This window comes from Apus apus, chromosome 1 (assembly GCF_020740795.1).
Source record: "Apus apus isolate bApuApu2 chromosome 1, bApuApu2.pri.cur, whole genome shotgun sequence".
NCBI classification, from domain to species: Eukaryota; Metazoa; Chordata; class Aves; order Apodiformes; family Apodidae; genus Apus; species Apus apus.
In genome coordinates this window covers 29,933,313-29,955,656 of record NC_067282.1, presented here as the reverse complement: position 1 = coordinate 29,955,656, position 22,344 = coordinate 29,933,313, and the positions used below count along the sequence as shown (strand labels likewise).

The 22,344-nt window shown below is 45.1% G+C and overlaps 1 protein-coding gene across 4 annotated transcripts in view; it reads right to left on the bottom strand.

Moving 5' to 3' along the window:
- The window catches only part of LCP1 (lymphocyte cytosolic protein 1), a 50,524-nt gene extending 28,615 nt beyond the window's left edge, over window positions 1–21,909 (bottom strand). For 3 of the 4 annotated variants that reach the window (XM_051639956.1, XM_051639969.1, XM_051639977.1), the window contains exon 1: window positions 2,552–2,780. The gene's annotated coding sequence lies outside the window, so the exon portion shown is untranslated. Of the gene's footprint in view, window positions 1–2,551; window positions 2,781–21,890 lie in introns of those variants that run through there. The other variant, XM_051639962.1, reaches the window with a different exon arrangement.
- Between the last annotated feature and the right edge of the window lie 435 nt (window positions 21,910–22,344).

Here is a 22,344-nt window from a genome sequence, read left to right as displayed (position 1 = left end):
CTGTTTCCAGCTTATTAGCAGGAAAGCAGTTCCTCTGTACATGGAAAATATTAAAAATACATTCCAGCTGTAAAAAAGGAGGTAGATATATTACTTTTAGACACAAAGGTGTATTTGCATTTGGTTGATTTCACCTGGATTTATGAATCTGTTGCTGTTGCTCCCATGCTGGGAGCTGTATTCTGACCTCAGTTTTGCAAGACTCCTCACCAATTTCAGCAGGCATTCACAGGGGCTTGGCAAGCCCCTGAGTGATCAGGCCCTTATGTGTGTCAAATCAGACCAGAAAATCAAAAGCACATCTCAACATAGCCCTCCTTACAGACTGTCTTGCTGCTTGGGACCACCTTGTGCCAGTGGTGCCATGCTGTAGAGCTGGGATCTGTGGAGAGCTGTAGAGCCCTCTGAGTGTGCAATGGGGAACCAAAGCAGGAGCTGGAGCAGCAGGAGACACAGTCCTCTCCTTCCCCTTTCCTCTAAAGATTAATTTGGCCTTAAGGTGTGATCCCTGAGCACCCACTACCAGGCACCCCTCCTGACAGCACACCATTCTCCTCCTCGTGGACACTACCTCCATGTCTGGGACACCCTACTTGTCTCAGGGGTGGTGGTTTATTTCCTGTCCCACAGCTTTCCCCTTTGATAACTGCAAAGATGCACAGAGAGACCAGTGCAGAGCCACTTACTTCATCTTGCTGCACAGCTAGTTTCAGCATCCTAAACGCTGTTTCAGGGTTTTTTTCATAAATATTTTTCATTTTTCTAAATATTTCACCTTTTGTATCAACAGTTCACTGGAGTATTTCACTGGAGTCTGCTGCTTTGCATGAAAGGGCTAAGAGTAAGAAAATCAGCTACATTTCTGAATGCACTGTACTCTCCTGATCTCCCCCTCTCCTTCCTTCCGCTTTAGTCAACCTCTTTCCTAAAGTTCTTTCATACTTTGGGAAAAACATATGGTGATGACTTTACTGGAGGATTTCTATCAAGATAGCTCAGCTCCATGCTGTGCTGCTGCATTTTAAGCTGCTCAGGACTGAAATAAGAAGGAAACAGGATTTTTGAAAAGTGTAATACAGCACGATGGAGTGCATGGTAGGTTCTGTGAGCAGGGAGAGAGAAGCAACACAACTGGACTTGTTTAAGTACAGGAGTTGCATATAGGATCTCAAACATTTTAAAACCATAACAACATTCAGTCCAAACCCTTACCAGCTTTCAACTGAGGAAGCCAATTCAAAACCAGTAACATAACTATAACCTTTTTTTGACCTATCGTGTGAGCACTGTCTTCAGCTTCTGAGCTAAGTAAATCTGGACCCTGTGGTCAGGATTAAAGCAGAATTCTCCCCTCTCACTACCAGCAGGCAGGCAGGTACTTCCCAGTCCCTCTTGGTCTAGCATCCCTCCTCATTGGAGTTTCCTTCTAGGGAGAGGGTTTCCATATCTCCTGTCTGCTCAGGAAAGCTTGGCCAGCCCCATCTCTGACCTTCTCCAGACCCTCTGGCCCCATCTCAGGAGGAAAAACTGCTCCTGTATGACAAGCAAGAGGGGAGGAAGGCGATACATGCTGGAGTTCCTCTACATGAGACATTTCAGGGTGTGATCTGCTTTCATCAAGGTAATAATCTGTTGAGCACCCATCTGGACTTCTGATGGCACAGTCTTGCCTGCCATTTGCTAGAGATTGTCTTCCCTTGGTATCTGCAGTAGCAAGGGTCAGTCTGCCAATGTTGACTTTGGCGATGCTAGCAGAGACCTGAGGTCCCATTTGCCTGAAAAGTCAAGTTACTCACAGGCATCAGGGTCAGTTGTTCGGACAAAGTCCAAACCAAATGCACGTACTGAGGAAACCGCTGTCTGACAAAAACTCCTACACAGCAAAAAGGCCAAAGGCTCCTATTTACAATACTACCACCTAAAATGTCTGTAGACATTTGCAAGCCACAGAGTTCATATACAGCCTGAGCTGAAATCCCAGCAAATACAAGGAACAAGACTGACCAGCTTTAAGATCTTACAAGGCAAATAAAATGTTAGGACCACCTCGTATCACCATTTTTAAAGCAGAAATCCCTACTACAACCAAGCTCCATCATGAATCAGTTTGATTTATTCTCTGGAGAGTAAAACTACATTTATAAAAGCCTAATATGAATGTCCTAAGAGGCAGCAGAGTATATTGTAAACAATTCAGGCCAAAATACATTAGCTTTATGAATCAGTGCTTTTCATCACTGGAATTAGAATTACTCTCTAACAGGGATCCACTCTACAATCTAAATAATGGCTTCTTACTTTTTCATACATGGCCAAATGGATGAAATGCCAGCAAATAAAAATTCAAAGACCACTTTGCCCAATTAAATCCATCAAACACTTTCCTGAAGGTCAGTAGAAAGGTTGTGCACAAGACAACTGGAAAGTGCTTCATACTAGCACAGAGCCTGCACTGCTTTTTCATGGTGACCACAATTTCCTGTGCAGTTGAACTGCTCCTACGTTCAAGGAGGGCAGCTTGCTAAAAAACCAGCAGATGCTGTGATCTTACCTCCTGGGTTCAAGCGGTGGGTCCAAACTGCCAGAGCAACCGCTCAACAGCTGCAAATCCAAAAGGAAGGAGAGAACTTCTTTACAAAAAAAAAAAAAAAAAGAAAGAAAAAAAAAAGAAAAGCAAATAACCTTTTTTGTAGGTTGGGGAACTGTGAAGTAGTATGTTGAAACAGTTTGCTGCGTTACTTTGAAAATCGTCCTTTCTGCAGAAGCAACTAGTCAAGCCTGAGACTGTGAGCCTAAGACTGAGCCCAGAGAGGGAAGTGAGTGGTGACAAAACGTCACAGTGAAATAGATTTTGTCTTTATAAGGAAATTTACCCTCCTCTGGTCTCCCTCTTCACACTGTTACTCCCACAGCAGGTCCACTGGCGTGCACCACTTCCTCTCCATTTTACCGCTCTTTGGTTCCGTTCTCTCTTCACTAAGCACACACGTGCATGCACAAAGCACCTTCTATCTTTGGCCAGCCAAGCAGCCACATTTGCGACTCGCAGAACAACAAGGTCTGCAGTCCTACCCTGTGCTCAACACAGGGCTGGCTGCAAAGTCTGGCTGGGACACCCAAGGCAGTGTCTTCAGGGATGGAGACTCCTCAACATCTCTGGGCAACCTCTGCCAATGTTTGACTGTCCTCACTGTGAAAGCTTTTTTCCTTACATGCAGTTGGAAATTCCCTTAATGCAACTTCTGACCTTTTTCTTGTCAGTGTGTGCCTCTGACAAAAGGATGGCTCCATCTTCTCTATAAGCTCTAATTATATAGGTGTCAATACCAAGAAGATCCCCCTCAGCCCTCTCCTCTGAACAAGCCCAGCCCTCTCCATCTCTTCTCAGGCCTTATGTGCTCCAGCCCAGGATCATGCTGGTGGCAGTCTACAGTTTGTCAAAGCCTCAAACAGGACTCAGTGCTCCTCACACTGCCTTACAACTGACACCAACTTCAGGCATGTTTCCCAGCTACACTGAGGGTGAGCCATAAAAGTTCTTGATGGACACAAATATTAACTGTCTTTTAACCCTGATGCTGCAGCATTGCCAAAGTCTTAAAAGAACTGAAAGCACAACATCAATGATGAAAGTGATTCATCAGCCCTGTGGGGATTTTAAGAAATGTCCTGCCTTAACAGCAAAATTCCCACCACTTTCCACAGGCTGAAGACTCATTCTGCAGCTTTTTTAACTTCTGTTTTGACTTTTACCTCTGAAAACGGGCAGCTGTAAAAATAACCAAACTGAGTGGCTTTAATGAAAGAGCTGTCATACTTGATTCATCAGACCAGCTGGACCATCACCTACAAGGTGGTGTAGAAAGCATCAGGAAAACCTTCACATTAACAAATCCCCATAGTTAAGATCCATCGTGAAGCACACGTATATTCACTGTATTCAGAATTACACTGAAACATGTTCCAGGCATATTTTATTATTTCCATCTAATTGAAAAATACCTTCCCTGTGGTGTTCCATTATGTGATAGACTGTGCCATGGCTTCTCTTTTTTGTTTCTGTGATATTCAACACCAGCCTGATGGCTTGCCCCACTTTTTCTCCCACAGACTTTATTCAATTCCTTAATTATTTCTGTTGCTCTCCCAGATATCTCTTTGAATGCCACAACACCTTCTCTGAGATAAGGAAGAGGGCACCAAATGGATAATTCTATACTGCATGCCTTAAATCTAACATCTAACTTCCACTGGGTAATGGGGGGAGTTTCCTTATCACAGATGTTTGCTAAGCACTCTTAATGTCCTCTCTTGAATTAATGTAGCTTACTAAGAAGGTAGTTGAAGGACTCAGATTTTCCACCCAAGTGTATGATATTTTATATCCATCCTACTTAGACTGAGCTCAGTACAGTGTCATCAGTACCCAACACTGATTCATACCAGTACATACCAATATGCACCAGCTTTGCTAAAACAGTGCTCAAACAAGCTTAGAAATCAAGTACAGCAGGGATAGGTTTTAACGTCCGATGGATTTATAAGGCAAGTGTAAACAAAAGATTATGATATATTTTTTCATGTGGACCATGAATCCTTTTCCCTTTTTTCACCTTGTTTCAAGATCTACTGGAATGCCACTGTGTATACCTAATAATGCTGTCTCACTAAACATTCTTAAACTTACATGGTCTTTACACACAACCCCAGATGAAGTCCTGCCACAACGAGACACTTATTTAAATTCTGTGCTGTGCATCTGTGAAGCATCACACAAATAAAAATTTTACTGGGCAGCATTGAAATACATTTTACAGGTACAGTTAACAGGTATAGTTAACTCCTACCTGTGCCTGGTTGACTTGTACCTGGTGTGATGCTTGTGGTATTGCTGTCAGTGTATAATTATACGGCAACGATGTCTCTCGTGTAATTTCCTACGTGGGGCAGGATGCTGCAGGCAGTCATTACAGTATCACTTTCCTAGAACTGTGTTGAATTGTAACTCTTCAATATAAATATAAACTCTTCAGTATAAACAGCTTGCATTTTACAATAAAGTATGTTCACAATTAGCAACAGGCTAGCTGGTGTTACCATAGGGGTATTGTAATACTGAGTTGAATGTCCATTATTGTCCCTCACTAAAGAAATAATACACTTGACCTACAGCTCCAGTCTTAGGGCCAAAACCCCAGTGAAGTTACTTTGACATTCATTTGCATGAAAGGCAGAAGAATTAGAGAGGATGTTCCTCCAGCTACAGGCAAAGACATTAGGAAACAGCTACGATGATTGCCTACAGATTAAGTACCCTAAATTAACATGCACTGTTCCTAATCACTCACAGAGGAAGAACTACAATTACGAACAGACTGTGCCCCTGAGCCACAGATGAAAAGGTCAAAAACAATCCTTTCTCCTCTGTTGTCACTGTAACACTTCAAAAGCCTTGCCCCTGTAGTCCCTGTGCCTGGAGGACCTTTCTTTCCACGCACCTTTTGCAATGCTGACCCTCTCATCCTGCTGCCCGTGCAACGCAGCCACGCTCAGCTGCAGGTGTCCCAGCCCGCTTCACCGCCAGCTTCAAACCCTTCCTCGGAGCTTCTCCCTTTCTCCCCCAGCCTGGGCTCTCCTCCACCTCTGCACCAGCCTCGTAGCTCTGAGCAGCAGCCTGCGTTCACTCTCACCTCCTCGCCTGCCAACAGGCTCTCACCTTCCTCCCCTTCACCCCCGTGTGCCTTGGGGAGGCTTGGGAAGGGTGGTGACTGCCCACTTTCTCCTGTCATCAAGCTTGGATATTTCTTAGCAAGGTAAGCAGCATCCCAAAAATCCTGCAGGAACCATTGATCCCATTTCTGCTGATGAATGGGAATTATGTTCTGAGGAACTGGGGCATCATCTTGCTTGGCAGCATGCCCAGAGCAGTTTTGCAGGGATTCTGAACTGAGGATGAAGTTAGGGTCTGCTGTAGGTGAAGAGTTTCCTTGTGGGCACTAGGGAAGGGTATTCCCGTGGTCGTCATTTCTGGCACAACCACCTCTTGGCTATTGTGTTTGTAACTGTCCACTGCAGTCTCCCAAGATCTTTTCCTTCCTTCAGGCAGCTTCTACTTCAGGGAATGAGTTTCTCCAAAAGCCATTATTTTGCAAAATCACATTGGTACAACACAACTTCTTCCTTGCCACTGCTGATACAATCATGGGTTATGGACATGTCCTACATCCAAGGACATACACAGAATGGGAAAGGGTGTGGTGGGGAGCAGAGCAGGGACAGAAGCACAGATCTTCCAAGATGGCAGTGGATGTTTCCTGTGGACCTAGCAAAATATCTTTGTTTTAATGCCAGCACAATTTTTAATGAACCCTTTGAGGGTAACCTCCTGATCCATGAAAATCTAGGGCAAACCAAAATTAATGGAATTGTTTAAAAGTGAACTAATTTATACAAATATTATCTTGCTCCTATATAAATACAGAGGACCCAGTCTAATTTTCAGCACACTTTGATGTGATCTGAATCACACCTTTAATCTGTGTGACCCTGTTCTTGTTCCTATTAAAGTCAGGGACACTTCCTGTAGTCACTAGTGATTTGGACACTGAAATGCCTGCCTCATTTCTGAAAATGGACCCTGAGAACTTAAATGCTGTTGAAAGGTAAATGAGTCCTTGTAAAGCCAAGTCATTTCTCCAATGGCATGTGCTCAGGTGGGGGGAGGTAATTTGACCCACTGCTGGGATTGTCTATGTTAGCAATGTATCCTGAAATGCCATGTGTGATCTCTGCAGGAGAGAGAATCCTAAATTTGCAGAATGCATGTGAAAATAATACCTTTTGTGCTGTATCCTTCCTGCATTCCATCTGCCAGAAAAAGCCTTGAGAATGCAAAGCAATGGCGTGTGATTCCATTGAACCTGCCACAACATGGATACTGGGGTCTTTTGGGGGTGGAATTATGATAGCATGAAATATCTGTTGCTGCAACAAGTCCGCTTCTCCCTTTGTCTCACTCTGTTGGGGCAGACCTTTCCCCGCAGGCCTTCACCTCTGGCTGAAGCCTGCCATCACGCTCTCCCTCCCTGAGACAATGGGATCTCCAACCCTCAGACCCCCATGCAACCACCACTCTCCATGCCAGGACCCACTGACCCCCACGGACTTCTTCTATCAGCGTTCCCAGCACTGCCCTTTAAAGCTGCTGTGTGGAGCCAGTGGAGGAGGAAGGTAGCACGGAGAGTGATGGCCCGTGCCTACACCAGTGTGAAGAAAATTAAGGGAAACCCCTCCCACATAGCAGAGCTGGCAACCTCCAGTACAAATCAGTAAATAGGCACTTAACACTTGGGTTGGGTGGGACATCTAGGCTTATATATTGACATGTCTGGAGAAAGAAGCATGGAGAAGGCTCCAGGCTGACCATATAGCAGCATTCCAGTACCTGACAGAAGCATACAGGAAAGCTGGGGAAGGACTTTTTACAAATCCACATAATGACAGGAAAAGGAGGAACGGTTTCAAACTGAAAGGGGGTAGATTTAGATATTAGGAAGAAATTATTTTCTGTGAGGCTCGTGAGACACTGGCACAGGTTGTCCAGGGAGGCTGTGGATCCCCCTTCCTGGAAGTGTTCAAGGCCAGGCTGGATGAGGTTTTGAGCAACTTATTCTAGTGGGAGGTGTCCCTGCCCATGGCAGGGGGGCTGGAACCAGATGATCTTTAAAAGTCCCCTCCAACCCAAACCATTCTGTGATTTCCTGTAAAGAGAAGTTCTTTTATACTGAAAAGTGTGGTTTTGACAGGGTTATTCTTAGAAGCAGGGGCTCTCCAAACCTCCCCCTTCCTCCTGGAGCTGGGCACAGGGGCAGCCAGGAGGGTAAGACCCTGTTAAACCTAGGCTGGGAGAACAGTTTGTGAATTTACATGCTTGTGAAGCTTTCAGTTTCCAAAACCTCAACTCTGAAAGCCTGTCTTTGAGTCTTCTAAGAAAATCTTCATTTTGGTTTCACTGACAGGCTGTCTAATTTAGGAATTAAGCCACAAAGATCAAATAATCTATGAGTACACTGTTTGAACAAAGCAAAACAAAAGATCACTCCTAAGCAGGGAGTACAACCTACAACCAGTTTAGAAAGATTTGCACTCCCAAAACACACCTGCAGGGGACTAGGAGAGGACAGTGCCTGCTTGCAGAGGAGGAGATGGGACAATGATCAATCACTGCTCTTGGAGCAGGTTGTTCCCTCAACAGGAGGAGCTAAACATCCCTGTGAAACAAAATGCAGACAACTCTGAGGCTAGGGATGAGCTTTAGGCTGTCAGACCTGGTACCAAATTCTCAAAGTCATTTGCTTCAAAGAGATCTCCTGCACTGAAGTGACTGAATGTGTCTGAAAGTTCTCCTTATGGCCGGGCCCCAGGCCCTTGTGGTAATAGCTTAGCCTTACTTAAAAGGCATAAGATTAAATTTCTGCAAGCAGTCTGAACTTTGAAGGAGAGGCATTTAAGCAAGTGAAAAATGAAAGAGCAGGGGAAAAAAAAACAAACAACAACAAACCTGTAAAATGAAAGCAATGATAAATAAATAACATGAAAGTATACACCCCACTACAAATTTAATAGGCTACGCCCAGCCATGAATTATTGAGCAGGACCATCCATTTGCTGCCACAGGGAGTACTAGTGAAATATTAATAACGATGCCTGAGATAATCTTAGGTTTTTAGTTAGTGGGGAGAAGAGAAAAAGTTGTTGGGAAAGCCTGGTCACTACTAGCCAGAATAAGCCAGAAATAAGCCTGGGGCTGATCGCAGTGGAAGGAGGGCACGTGCGTGGCCTGGGCTCTGCTGGGAAAGCACCTGAATCCCACATCTCAGAGACCAGCAGTGACTCTGCCAGATGATGAAGCTGTTTCCAAAAGGATACAGGTCTAGAAATGTCATTTGCTGGGGCTGTCCTAACAATAATACCAGCTCTCACTTTTTTTCTTTTTTTTCTTTTTTTTCTTTTTTTTTTCCACTCCTATGAAAATCAGAGTCTTGTTTAGATCCCGACTGAGCCCTGACTCTGTTTCCTAGCTGTGGTTTACTTTCAGGAAATATTTTATCTTTGGGTGAGGGTGGAGGAAAATATGGTGATGTGACTTTGGTGACTCAGCTGTCCAGAGGTTTACAGGAGTCAAAATTGTGGAGATACACATGGAAAAAATGCTTGATTTTTAATTATAATAATTATGACAGGTTTTTTGCAAAGCTGGGAGGAAACAAAGTAATGATTTTTTGGAAAATCTGGATCTGGCAAAAGCTGTCTCATAGTTAACCAACCTTCTCATATATCTGTTACACCTAACATCCTCATTCTCAGTTTTTGGTGAGTGAGCCATAGGTGGCTTTAGCACCATAGCAAAATGGACTTCCCCAGGCCCCCCCCCCTTGCCCACTACATGGGCTCCAGGTTCTGCCACGTGACTGGGGCGGCTGTCACAGCAAAGATAAAGCACTTCTGCTGGGAACCCAGACATCACCACCTCACCACCAGAATTCCAAGCACCTGTCTTCTGCTGCAAATTGGTGCAGCAGCAGGAAAAAAAAAGATTATAAATGGAGCTGCTCTCCTGAACAAGTTCTCCACAGGTGGCTTCTTGCCAAGAAAAGAATAAATCAATTTGCTGTGGACCCAGACAGAAACCTGCACACAGACACCTGTAGGACTAAGCAAATATCATGTGCATGCAGGCATGCTTGCATACATACCTTCCTGTGTACTCTATCTACTCTGTCATTAGGTTTTGATTTTATATGTTTTTAAACGTTGCAAATTTTAACCTCCTAGGCTGTTTGCTTTGCTTTTAGCTTATTCTTTTTTATTTATTTTTTTTCACTCAGCTTCTTTGAAAGCTATATTCCTGTGTCTCTCTTTTTATTTTTATTTTTTCTTTTGGCATGTTTCTGTTTATACTCTCATTTTCCCCTGGCACATTTTCTACATTTTTTTCACTTCTCCTTCTACCTCTTGCCATTTTCTTGCTCCCTGTCTCCTACCCTAGCAGTTTCTGCTTGATTGCACTCACGCACTGCTCTTTTTACCAGCCTTCTTTATAATATTGCTAAGGGTATTTAGGTCAGAAACCCCACTTCTTTTTGCAGCCCCTCACCTGCATTTTCCAAGTCTGGGTGTCAATGGCCTGAAATTCTGCACAGGAACTGCTGCACAGAAACCCCTACAAGCAGTTATCAGTTCCCTGTTGGGGGGGGAAGTTTGCCTTCCCCAGGAGGAACTTGCTGTCTTTATGCAGCACATCTTAAAAAACAAACAAATGAATAAATAAATAAATCTCAGTACAGAATCTGGAAAGCAAATGCCCAAACTGAAGGGATTTCATTTCCAGCCTTGCTGTGGCTGTGTTTGCAGAGCCAGCTGTGCTTCTGGCTCTTCATCAGGGGAGCCCACCACCCTCCTGCGGATGACGGATGAGTCAGCTCTAGGCTGACTGTAAGATGACAGCCTTTCACTCAGAAGGAACATGTCCTGCATCAACTGAAGCTGCAGGAAGATGCAAAAAGATTGGGTGTTTTTTAGGGGTTTTTTTTGGTGGAGGCATTAGTATGGAAATTAAACAGAGGAGGTATCTGAGGTCAGGCTTTCCACAAAGGTCTTGAATCCAACCAGCTCTTACCTGGTGCATCTCTATTTTTGGAAAAAGAATGCGTACGTGGACATCCTCTTTCCCACCAAACCTAGTTCCAGTAATGTTTTTACATAGCGATTATGGAAACCTCCAAGTCAGAGCTTGTATGGGATGAATCCCTTCCATGACATGCCTTCTATGATGTCATTACTGGCTGGCTAGATGAGGGGAGAGCAGTGAATGGTATCTACCCTGACTTCAGCAAGGCTTTTGATACTGTCTCCCGTAACATCCTCATTAGGAAACTCAGGAAGAGTATGTAGGCTTGATGAGTGGACAGGGAGGTGGATTGAGAGCTGGCGGTGTGACAGAGCTCAGAGGGTGGTGATCAATGGATCAGGGTCAAGTTGGAGGCCTGTAGCCAGTGGTGTCCTCCAGGGGTCAATACTCGGTCCAGTCTTGTTCAGTGTGTTCATCAATGACCTGGACAGGGGGACAGAGTGTATCCTCAGCAAGTTCTCTGATGATACCAAACTGGGAGGGGTGGCTGACACTCCAGAGGGCTGTGCTGCCATCCAGTGTGACCTGGACAGGCTGGAGAGTTTGACAGAGAAGAACCTCATGAGCTTCATTAAGAGCAAGTGTAAGGTCCTGCACCTGGGAAGAAAGAACCCCAAGCACCAATATAGGTTAGGAGTGGATCTGCTGGAAAGCAGTTTGGAGGAGAAGGATCTGGGAGTCCTGGTAGACAGTAAATTATCCATGAACCAGCAATGTGCCCTTGCTGCGACGAAGACCAATGGAATCCTGGGTTGCATAAAGAAGAGTGTGGCCAGTAGGTCGAGGGAGGTCATTCTCTCCCTCTACTCTGCCCTGGTGAGGCCACAGCTGGAGTACTGCATCCAGTTCTGGGCTCCGCAGTTCAAGAGAGACAGGGGACTACTGGAGAGACTCCAGAGGAGGGTGACTAAGATGATTGGGGGATTGGAGCATCTGTGTTATGGGGAAAGGCTGAAGGAGCTGGGACTCTTTAGCTTGGAGAGAAGGCTGAGGGGAGGCCTTATCAATAAGTATCTGAAGAGTGGGTGCAAGGAAAATGGAAACAGGCTTCTCTCAGTAGTTCCCAGTGACAGGATGAGAGGCAATGGACACAAGCTGGAACGTAGGAAGTTCCATTTAAATATGAGGAAAAACTTTAGTGTGAGGGTGACAGAGCACTGGAACAGGCTGCCCAGGGAGGTTGTGGAGTCTCCATCTCCAGAGATATTCAAAACCCGCCTGGATGCAGTCCTGAGTAATGTGCTCTAGGAGATCCTACTTCAGTGGAAGAGTTGGACTACATGATCTAGAGGTCCCTTCCAACTCCAACAATTCTGTCATTCTGTGACATACGTAAACTAACATATATGAGGGGAAAAAGCTTGGGGAGACATTTCTGTCCCTCTCTGCCCACTAGCAGTGATGAACACCGATAACAGCTGGTCTTAACTGCAATTGTGCTTCAGCCCAAGCCCCACAAAAACCCTGTTATGATTCTTTCATGTTTTCAGTGTCAGCTTCGCTTATTTCAAATAAGCAAAAAACAAAATTTCCTTGCACTGTGTGGGGTTTTTTTCCATCTTGCTGCTCAAGCACCTTCCTGCCCTACCGGTTGGTATTGATACCTCTTGGAAGCTCAGATGAGATAAGGTTGAAAACATGTGGATATACCCTGCAGGGCAACTGAATGGTGTTTCTCTAAAGACATGTTCCTGTTATTGAAGTCTATATAGAGTAGTAGTTGGGCTTTGACAGCGACTATGGCCAAGGCTGCAAGGCTTTGCACACCTGAGCAGAAGTTTGAGGCAGCCTGGATAAGTTTAAGCAAAAAACATGCTTAGCACCTGACTGGAATATGGTCAGCAAGACCCTCTATATTGGGATAGTTGTTAAGTTAGCATTCATATAGAAGGCACATGGGAAAACTAGGATTTAATTTTGCTGACCGCTTTAAGCAAAAGACCTTTGAGGGAACACATAGGGATGGAAGAGTTCCCTTACCCAACAAGTGGTCCATTCATCGAATCTGTATTGTTCCAGTTTAGATACCAGGATGTTATGCAGGACAGTGTCAAACGCTTTGCACAGGCCCAGGTAGATACCTGCCTCCCTGGCACCTCAGGTTTTTCCTCACGAGACGCAGCCAGGAATTTTTCTTCCTGAATGCTCCTGAGTGCACAGCTTTTAATTCCGTTTGCATCTTTTTGTCTTCTTTGTTCCTAGAGCTGGTTTCTACAAGAGCTCCGGGAGCTTCTGGGCCCTGTAGTTCCATGAATTAAGAAAGAGAGAGGATAAGCAAGCTTCCCTAAAGAGCTCACACTCTCCCAGATGAGACAGAGAAAGACGTAAGAGAAACCACATATAACAGACAGGCAGAAGGATGGTTTGCTCTGCAACCATCATTCAGAGACCTGCAAAGGGTAGAGGGAGATGATAGCAGGAGCATCTTCAGTTTTTATTTCAATCTTCTTTGCTAGCCAGGGCTGAAAGATAGGCACAAAGGAGAGGTCGACTGAGACTGAGATAAGAGATTAGCACAAACCACCAAATAGGCCAAGAGAAAGAGGGTTCAGTGTCTAGAGAGGCAGGAGGAGTCTGCCTGCTGGTTAAACTTGCTTTGGCTGGTTTAATGCTCCTTCAGGCATTTCTTTGCCTTTTCCCATCTGGTGAGTTACAAGCTTCACATGAGCAGCAGTGAGTTTTCTACATGACAGTAACTCTAAAGCATTAGTGTGGAAAGTATCTAAGTTTTAGGTATAGCAAAGTATGTTCTTCAGCTCTTCACAGCATTACATAGTACACAACTGCATAATGTGTCATGAAATAGCCACTTTAGCCATCAGAAACACTGGACAGACAAAGTATAGCAGAGCCAGGAAAAGATCTCATACTGAAGAAAATCTCACCAGTTTGCTTCTCCGTCTGCACGTGAGCTGTTCCTGCAACAGCAACAGGAAGAGGAAGAAAGACTGGGGGTGGTTCTGATGGCCTGCAACCATCCCCCTCAAACCTGTCTTCTCGTGACTCATTTCACAGAGAAGTCAGACCCACTATGCTCCAGCACAGCACACTGATACTGCAAGGATGTCCTTGTCTGTACACTGCAGGCTCTGACTTGCAAATCCCATTTAGAGAAGAGGGTTCACAGGTGCCTTTTGTAAAGACTACATTTAGTTCAGCCTGTTTACATTTCCTCAGTAGTTTCAGCTGTATGTTGTAATCTCTGTTTCCTCCATGGCTGGAGAGCTGTTACCTTTCATTTTAAAAATAAGTGTATTTCTGCACCCCAGTGAGATTCCAGTACTGTGGACTTGTTCTGCTTAAATCTCAGGGACACCTACATGCCTGGCCATAGCTTCAAGAATGAGGCACTGTGTGGACAGCTGGCATGTGAACTACAATGCTCCAGCTACTCTATGCCTAAGGGTATGTTCCAGCAATGAATGCAGGAGATGTTGACTCATGAGAGAAATTACAGTGCACTTAGTAAAATACTGTGTACTCGCTGCTCTGCAGCCTCCCTGCAAAGCTTTGTGGTCTCCCCTCCTTCCCAGCACACTGGTATCTGCAGCCACAAACCCCAGCTTTTACTAAAGGCCATCTTTTCAGCTGGTCTTCCTACCTGCCCTTGCAAAATAAGTTAGGCTGTGTGCTTCTCTCCAAAATTTCTGGGACATGCCACTGCATGGGTTCTGTGCACCTGGGCCAATGCAGAGAGTCTTCAAATCCCACCCCAAGAAAGGATCTGAAAGAGAGGATAAACACACGGCAGGTCACAGCCTGAGAGGACACTTCTCCTGCAGCTGCTAGGTTTTCTGATGAGGTTATCACTGGTCGCACAGAAAAAGTTAGCTAAAGGTATGTAGGCATTGAAGGTAGATTAGTGTAGAAATGCCTCAGTTTGCTTAACAAAGCTAGCTCAAATGCTGGTAGCAACTTAGTTGCTGCAGACTAATGTGTTCTACTTCTCTTTTTTGTAAAAAAAAAAACAAAACCAGCATAGTCTACATATGTATATACATGTATTTATATATCTGACAGATATCTCTTGTGGTTTGAACCAGTGGTTCAACCATTGGACAGTCCTTCCTCTTCCAACTTTCTGCTTGTCCATGAGGGGCATGTAATTATGAAAATAGATGTTGATAAAGCCTGGATATTGGGATGCAAATGAGAATCTCACACAATAAATGTTAAATGAATGTTTGGGCACTCCCAGCTTTGCAGCAAGGGCAGGAATTATCTGAAAATCAGTGTAAAAAGCCAATCCTCACCTGAGGGCTGCTTTTGAATTAGCCTGAAAATGTTTTCTCATCCATGTGTGTCGCATCCAACACAAAAATACTGGGGCTCACTGGTAGAACACAGCATTAAAACTGTACTATCTTTTTAACTGAATGAACATCCCAAATGGAAAGAAGGCTGGGGAAGGGTGGTGTTTCTTTTAAAATGTGATTAATATTAGCAAGTATTTTTATTCCTTTATTCCTAAAATAAAGAAACTAATTACTGCCTCATCTTACAAAGAATTTACCACCATCAAGAAGGAAAATGCGCAAGACATTATTTTCTCTTTGTAGGACTTCTTTGGGTTTTTAAAAATCCTTTGTCCCTAGTGTCCTGTGCTTACCAACACCTCCAGTACTACCTAAATCCAGCTTTTGCAAATATAAGGCTGCCTAGTGACATGCATATTCAAAGAGAGTTTCTTTTTAAGTAACTTATGGTTGGTGTTAGTTCTGCAAAACACCCTGTCATGAGCATGGAAGACCCTCAGTGGCCAACAACCCCACCTCATCATGAAGGGAGTAGCACATTGTTACTTTCTCCACCCCTATGTCCCTCACACCATCTATCCATGTGGCATCTAGTTTTCACTGCACCACTTGATAGCCAGCTGGTGCTTCTAGGCTTATCACTTGATGTCACCACTGATCTCACCCCCCGACAGGTACAGGGGAGCCTGTTCCCACACTCAAGAGATTGCTTCTTTACAGTGGCAACCCCACCAGCTGCCTCAGCAAAGGACTTGGCTTTGGGCACCACGTGAGGAGGATGCCTTCCTCTGACTCTTGGTCTTTTTAGCAAGGGGAGCTCATCCAAGATTGGAGTTACTCAGCCTACCCTTAAAATGGAGCAGTCAGTGAGGACACACCTCTGCTGATGAGTAGGGTTCAAGCCACTGGGCAAGCATGTTTCTGGAGAAATGGCAAGGTGGGTATTTTAAAATAGAGCTGTTAGGAGAAACTAAGTTTATTTTAAAGAACACCTAACCATTTCAGCTCATAGGCAAAAATAAATGTTCTGACATTATTGCTCACTGTGTGTGCCTGGTCACACTTCATGTGTTAATCACACCTCTGATGAGCTTCACTCATTAAAGCCAAGCTGATCAGGTCACCAACACGCAAATTACCTCATTGCGCCTGTACAATGTACTTCAAGCTATTTCTACTTATGTTGTGTGGTCTTTGCTGTTCTCTATCATCCCAAGTGGACATGACTGAACTCTGAGATCCAGAACCCAAGGACTTCCAAGAACTTCTAGTCTGCAGGACTTCCAGAGACATCATCTTCTCTGGGACCTCAGAGTACAACACAGTTTTCTGACATTAGCTGTTCAGCTCTTTCCAGAGCCTGCTCTATTTTTTCCATGTCTTAAAGTAGATAATATGAAACCTAAGTTTTATTTTGAAAACTCTGGCGTGGATACACAGGTGAAAAAACTGAGGAGCAAAGTTATGACACCTGCATGTTCATAAAGTCAGCAAACATATGGAATGGGGAAGAAGAGAAAAATAATCTTGCAAAGCTAACTAAGAGGAGTCAGTTGCATTGTCAAGAGTTTATTACCCATATTTCATGACAGAAATCTCACAATCTGAATTTCGTATTTCTCTTTATAGAATGTTATGCAAGTAAGGACTGTATAGAAAACAACAGGGCATAAATGCTAGAAAAGTTTGCTGACACTTACAGGCACAGATGCTTTCAAATTTAAAAGTAGGGTAAAGGTTGTATAGCTTGAAAAGGCTTTTTGATATATGGCATAAACAATTTATTTTCCTGTAAATGTAAAGAAGCATCTGTCTGTAAGATACACTAAAATCTCACATTTTGAATTCTTCCCATAACTAATAGAAGAAAAACTACATTGACATCTTCCTAGAGTCAGTCATTCAGAAACCTGTTTATATAAAACTTACAGAATATTCTAATTATCTTTATATAATCAAGGAACAAAGAAGTTGTTTCTAAAGATACTATTTTTAGATATGTCTTCAGTGATTCAACTTGCGATTTCTGCTGAAGAGCAGACACTGGGGTTTGCATTTTTCCTGGTTATGTAACATAATGACCATCTAAAACTATTATGAAAAAAAGCAGTAACTCTGACTTTTTTCAAATTTTTTTCTTCCCACTCAATTCCACTCTTAGCCAGCACACTGGCTCCCTTTCACAGGCACACACCAGAAAAGAAAACTTTTGTTGTATTTCTTTATGTCCCTGAGAGATACAGGCAATTCAATCCCAACATGGCAACAAGCATTTGTAAAAAGTTAACAAAACTGCTTTCATCTCAAGGTTAGGCAATGCAAAGGCATGGTGACAGGAACTGTAATGAGGAAGGATCTTCCAGTTTGGTGAGAAATACAGCTATTTCTGCTTACAGGAACAAAAACATTCTGTAAAATATCAGGTCTCTGAAACAATTTTTTTTTCTTTTTTTTTACTGCAGTTTTGCAGTGCTTTATCTTTGGGGAAATCAATTCCAGAATGATGCTGACCTCCTTTTCCAAAAACTTTTGTATTCACTTAAACAAGTGTGATATGAAAGGCATGTGCTGCCACTCTGCTGTCCCAAATATTTTGACACTAGAGTTTTAACCATGCTTTTCCATCCTGTGGCACCTAGTTTAAACAGGCTGAGAAGAAAGGACCATGGATATGCTGGTTGGAAGTGACCTCTGGAGTTCATGTGTCCCAATCTCATGCTCAGTAGTTTATAGTAAAATGCAATGCTACAAGAAGGGGAACTTCTGGATATAAAAGCATACATGCTTACTTAGCTCATGCCTGTAAGTGTTACCAGTGAAAACAGTCCACTTTTGGAAGGATAAGGGCTTGCAAGAGCAAAATGAAATGTGTTTACCTTCTTCCAAGGTTTTATTTCAAGAAAAAAACCCCACAAAACCACTTCAGTCACCTCCTGAAACAGTAGTAGTCAAGGGCATACACACACAATCTATTAAAGGTCTACTAGTGTTAAAATACCACAACAGGAGAGGAAGAGTAAATATTGAAGGTTCAGTAATTAAAAGCCAACAAAGATGAATTGTAAGGTAGGTTAGACATTAGGGAGAAACTCTTTCTTGTGAGGGTGGTGAGACACTGGAACAGGCTGCCCAGGGAAGTTGTGGAAGTCCCATCCCTGGAAGTATTCAAGGCCAGGCTGGATGGGGCTCTGAACAACCTGGTCTGGTGGGAGGTGTCCCTGCCCATGTAGGGGGGCTGGAACCAGATGATCTTTAAAGTTCCTTCCAAATCAAACCATTCTATGATTCTATGATAAATAAATTTTAAACTAGGGAAATGTTAACTAGAGAAATATGTTAAATGTTGATTCAGAATAAAACCCTAAAAAATAAGTATAAGAACCATCACAATAGAAACAGATCAAATATGATGAAAGCACATTAAAAATACATTAGGTTTATTAAAAATGCTGATTAACTGGACTAACCATATTCCCATAAGAAAGAAGGAAATGAGTGCACTGTAAATACTAAGGGTCACTAGGTAGGGTAGGAAGGAAAAGAGGAAGTCCAGAGACTGCTGACATTTACCCTGGGGAGTATTCCTCTCCCTAACACTGAGCATCCAACTCAGGCTCCTACACCTGCACTCAGTGGGACCAGCTTCAGGGCCCCCGAGATCTAGCTGGGTTGGGGGCTCGGCTTGAGCACTCACCAGAGGGTCTCTGAGAACAGGCAGCACAGGGAGAGCCTGAAAAAAAGCAAAATACCAAGAGAAAAGAAACAGATGTTTTCTTTGCAGAGTCCACCATCAATTTAGAAATCCATCCCTCAAGTTCACCTTCTAATGCTACTGCCAATTTGTGAATTTTCCAGTTGTGTGCTCCCTGTGTGGCCCAAAGGTCAGTAGGACTAGCAGCATGGTCCTACCTTCTTCTTGATAAAAATAATTCAATTTTGATAACCCCACACTGTTACAATTGGTACTTATTTTATCCAGCCCTCAGAACTGAAATATGGATTCTCTAATAACATGGAAGATACTATAATTTCTGAGGAATGATTGTATTTTCATGAGAAACACTTGCAGGTTATCTGTAAAATAAATAAATAAAAATAAATAAATAAGCCTGGTTATTTAGTAATATTACAGGTTATACATGTGCATGCAGAGGAGCAGAATACGTTTATCTCTCAGTCCCTCCTCTTGATCCCACAGCATGTGCTCCCAACACAACCCTGCCTATGGTTCCTAGCTACCCTTTTAGGTGATTTTGCATGGATGATCAGAGGGTATGAGCTCTCTAAGGAGTTATTTTTCTAGCAAGGAACACCCGAACTGTGTGCTGCACATGGGAAAATTCAGGAATTGCAGGTCTGCCACAGAGACTGTAATGGGATGCCAGAGAGAAAGCATTAACTGTGAGGAAGACCCATATGGTGTGGTGGTGTGGGCAAGGCAGTTTCATTGGAGTTTCATCTTGTTTTTCAAGTAAAAAATAACATGTATGGCATACTCTGTTACTGGACTGCCACTGTTGCTGACTTTCTCACTCACAATTAAAATGTCTTACCAATTGTTAAAGAAATAGAGGGGACTATTTTGAAAGCAGCTGATAGAAGCACAGTCCAACCAGTCACCCAACGGAGATCAGTGTCAGACACTGCTGGGGATCTGGGCCACAGTCCTTCCATGCATCTTGTCACACCAGACACCTGCTTAGAATGGATGTGCCACCACCCAGCTGCTGTCACAGACCCTGCCATTGCCATGGGAAGGGCCTGAAACAGAAAATGGAAGAAGGTTCTTTCCCCACGAGGGAAAACTCACTCAAACCTTTGAGTGAGACAGTGTTTTAAGCACGGCTCTTATAACTGTCTTTTATGCTGGAACAAAAAAATAAGATAGACCTTGAACTTGCAAACATAAAGACCACCTTATTCCTCTCATCTGAAAGGAGAAAAAAAGCCAATCCCACTGAAGCATGGAGAAGTTTTGCCAGGAACCCCTACAAAGAGCAAAATTTCATTCTGTTTGCAGAATACAGGATGTGAAACTTCCTTGGGAGAGGGAGCCTAAATCACGCTCTAGTATTCGACATGTAGGGTTTTCAACCCGGGGTCCACGTACTACCTGGCAGTGGCCCACACAGACATGCAGACACTGCTGCAGAGCCAGGAGACGGCACTGCAGGGGAAGCTTCCCCTGCCATCCCCTCTAGCAGGCCAAAGGGACCATGCCAAGCCCAAGCACAGCAGCATCATTTGCTGTAGCTGGGCTGACCTGACATCCCACCTGCCAAACACTTGGCTTTGTGCATGTTGGTGAAACTACTAACCTTGCTGAAGTCAGTGCTCTGGTGAAGAAAACCTGACATTTTTGGCAAGGGTTTGTTGGATTATCCCCATTGCCAGACACAAAATTCCACATTTACCTCCAAGGGAAGACTGTAACCCACTATTTTGCTGTCAACGGCATGAACGTGTACAAAATGTTTCAGCGGGAGGATTCTGGTATCCTTCAGGTATCCTTGTGGCCTTTCTCAGGGTGTCATCTTCAGTGCAGGTGCCTAGATCTGACCAGAGGACTCAGGAGTCTGTGTCTGCACTTCCAGGTCTGGATGCTCAGCCTGATCATGCCCTAACGCCCACCCCAAAGGCAGGCATGAACAACCCCATTTCACCTCCCACAGAAAGGGGTGCCAGGGCAGAAAGGGAGGTGTCCCCCAGCCCCGAGCACCACACAGTGGGTGGCTGCACCATGGTGGAGAAGCAACTGGCACTCCTGGGCAGAGACAGTGAAATGAGGTGCTGCCCAAACCAGCTTACAGCCTAAAGGGAGAAGAGTTCATGTTTTTGCACAGTGCACACATAACACATATTTCTTTGTTGTGACGCTTGAGTTTGAATCTCGCAGTGCTAAGCACAAAAGCCAATGATAAAGAAATCACTCTGGTACAGCATTGATTCTTGAATGATGATTACATTAACAAAACAAAAAAAAAAGTAAATGCCTTGGTACGTTACATAAATAATTCCCCTCTGGCATCTATTATGCACATTGCAGCCATACCTTTAATTTCACTTATGCTGTTTCTGTTGTAGAAAGGCATCCAAATTTTTCCCCCCCGTCTGCTCCGCTCACTTTATGCAGTGGAATTTGTGCAAAGGAAGAGCAGAAGCAGAGGAAAGAGGGGAATCGATTGCTGCCAGCCTGGTAGGGAAACGTTAACCTTGTAGGCAGGGGACAAACAGCAGAGTCATCTGCAACATGCAAACCACCTTCTTCATTTCCACAGTGAGTCAAGGGAAATGCCCTTCAAAAACGCTCAAAACTAGTACCGCTAGAAAGTTGTCTTTAGTAGGACCCTGTGGACAAAAAGGAATTTGAAACATAAATACTAAGATTACATGTACCAGCGAGGCAGTTTCTGACAGAAAACCAGGGTGGGCGGTCAGTGTTCAGGTAACACAGACGCAGACTCCTCAGCAGCCCCTAAACGCAACCCAACGAGATGGTTTCCAGTGCACGAAGAAGCTAAAACTGCCTCCGCCTCGGGGCGTCCCCCCTCCCTGCCCTGCCCGGCCCCGCTCCAGGGCTCTGGCTCACTCACGACGGACTTCATACCCCGGCAAGGCTCCCACCGCGCTTCATCAAGCGGGGTCTGCTTGACTCAGGACGGCAGCGCCGGGGCTGTTTCTGAAACCAGCGCCGCGACGAACCGGCAGCGCCCCGAGCCCCCCGCTCGGCGCCCAGCCCCGCGCCCAGCCCCGCGCCCAGCCCCGCGCCCAGCCCCGCGCCCAGCCCCGGGAGCGGCCCCGCACCCGCACCCGCACCGCGCCCCGCCGCCTTCTCCCGCCAGCACCGGGGAGGGGAAGGAAATCACCTCTTCATTCCCATTCTATCGCTACTGTTATCCTGCTTATCAGAACTGCAAACAAGCCAGCGAGGCGAGAATAGTTACCAGCGAGCAGCCGCGGGGCAACAGGCGACGCCGGCAGCCGGGGCGGGCGGGCGGGCAGCGGGGCCGGGCAGCCGCAGCCCCCTCCGCCGGGGCCTGCCGAGCCGGGGCCTGGCGTGCCGGGCCGCCCCGCTCGGGCGCCGCCCTCCCCGGGCACGCCCCTGCCGGCGGGCCCCGGCGTCGCCTCCGCGGCGGGGGGTCCCGGGGCGGGGAGGGAGGCGGCGGGCTGGGCTGCCCCGAGGCCGCCTCCTCGGGGCCGAGGTGGTGTGCTGGCCGGGGGCCCGTGCCGCCCCTGCAGCAGGGAGGTGAATGGAGCTGTTGGAGCGAGTCCTGGGGAGGGCCAAGAGGACGGGCTGGAGCACCTCTCCTGGGAGGGCAGGCCGGGAGGGTTGGTGGTTGTTCAGCCTGGAGAAGAGAAGGCTCTGGGGAGACCTCATCGCTGCCTTCCAGTACCTCA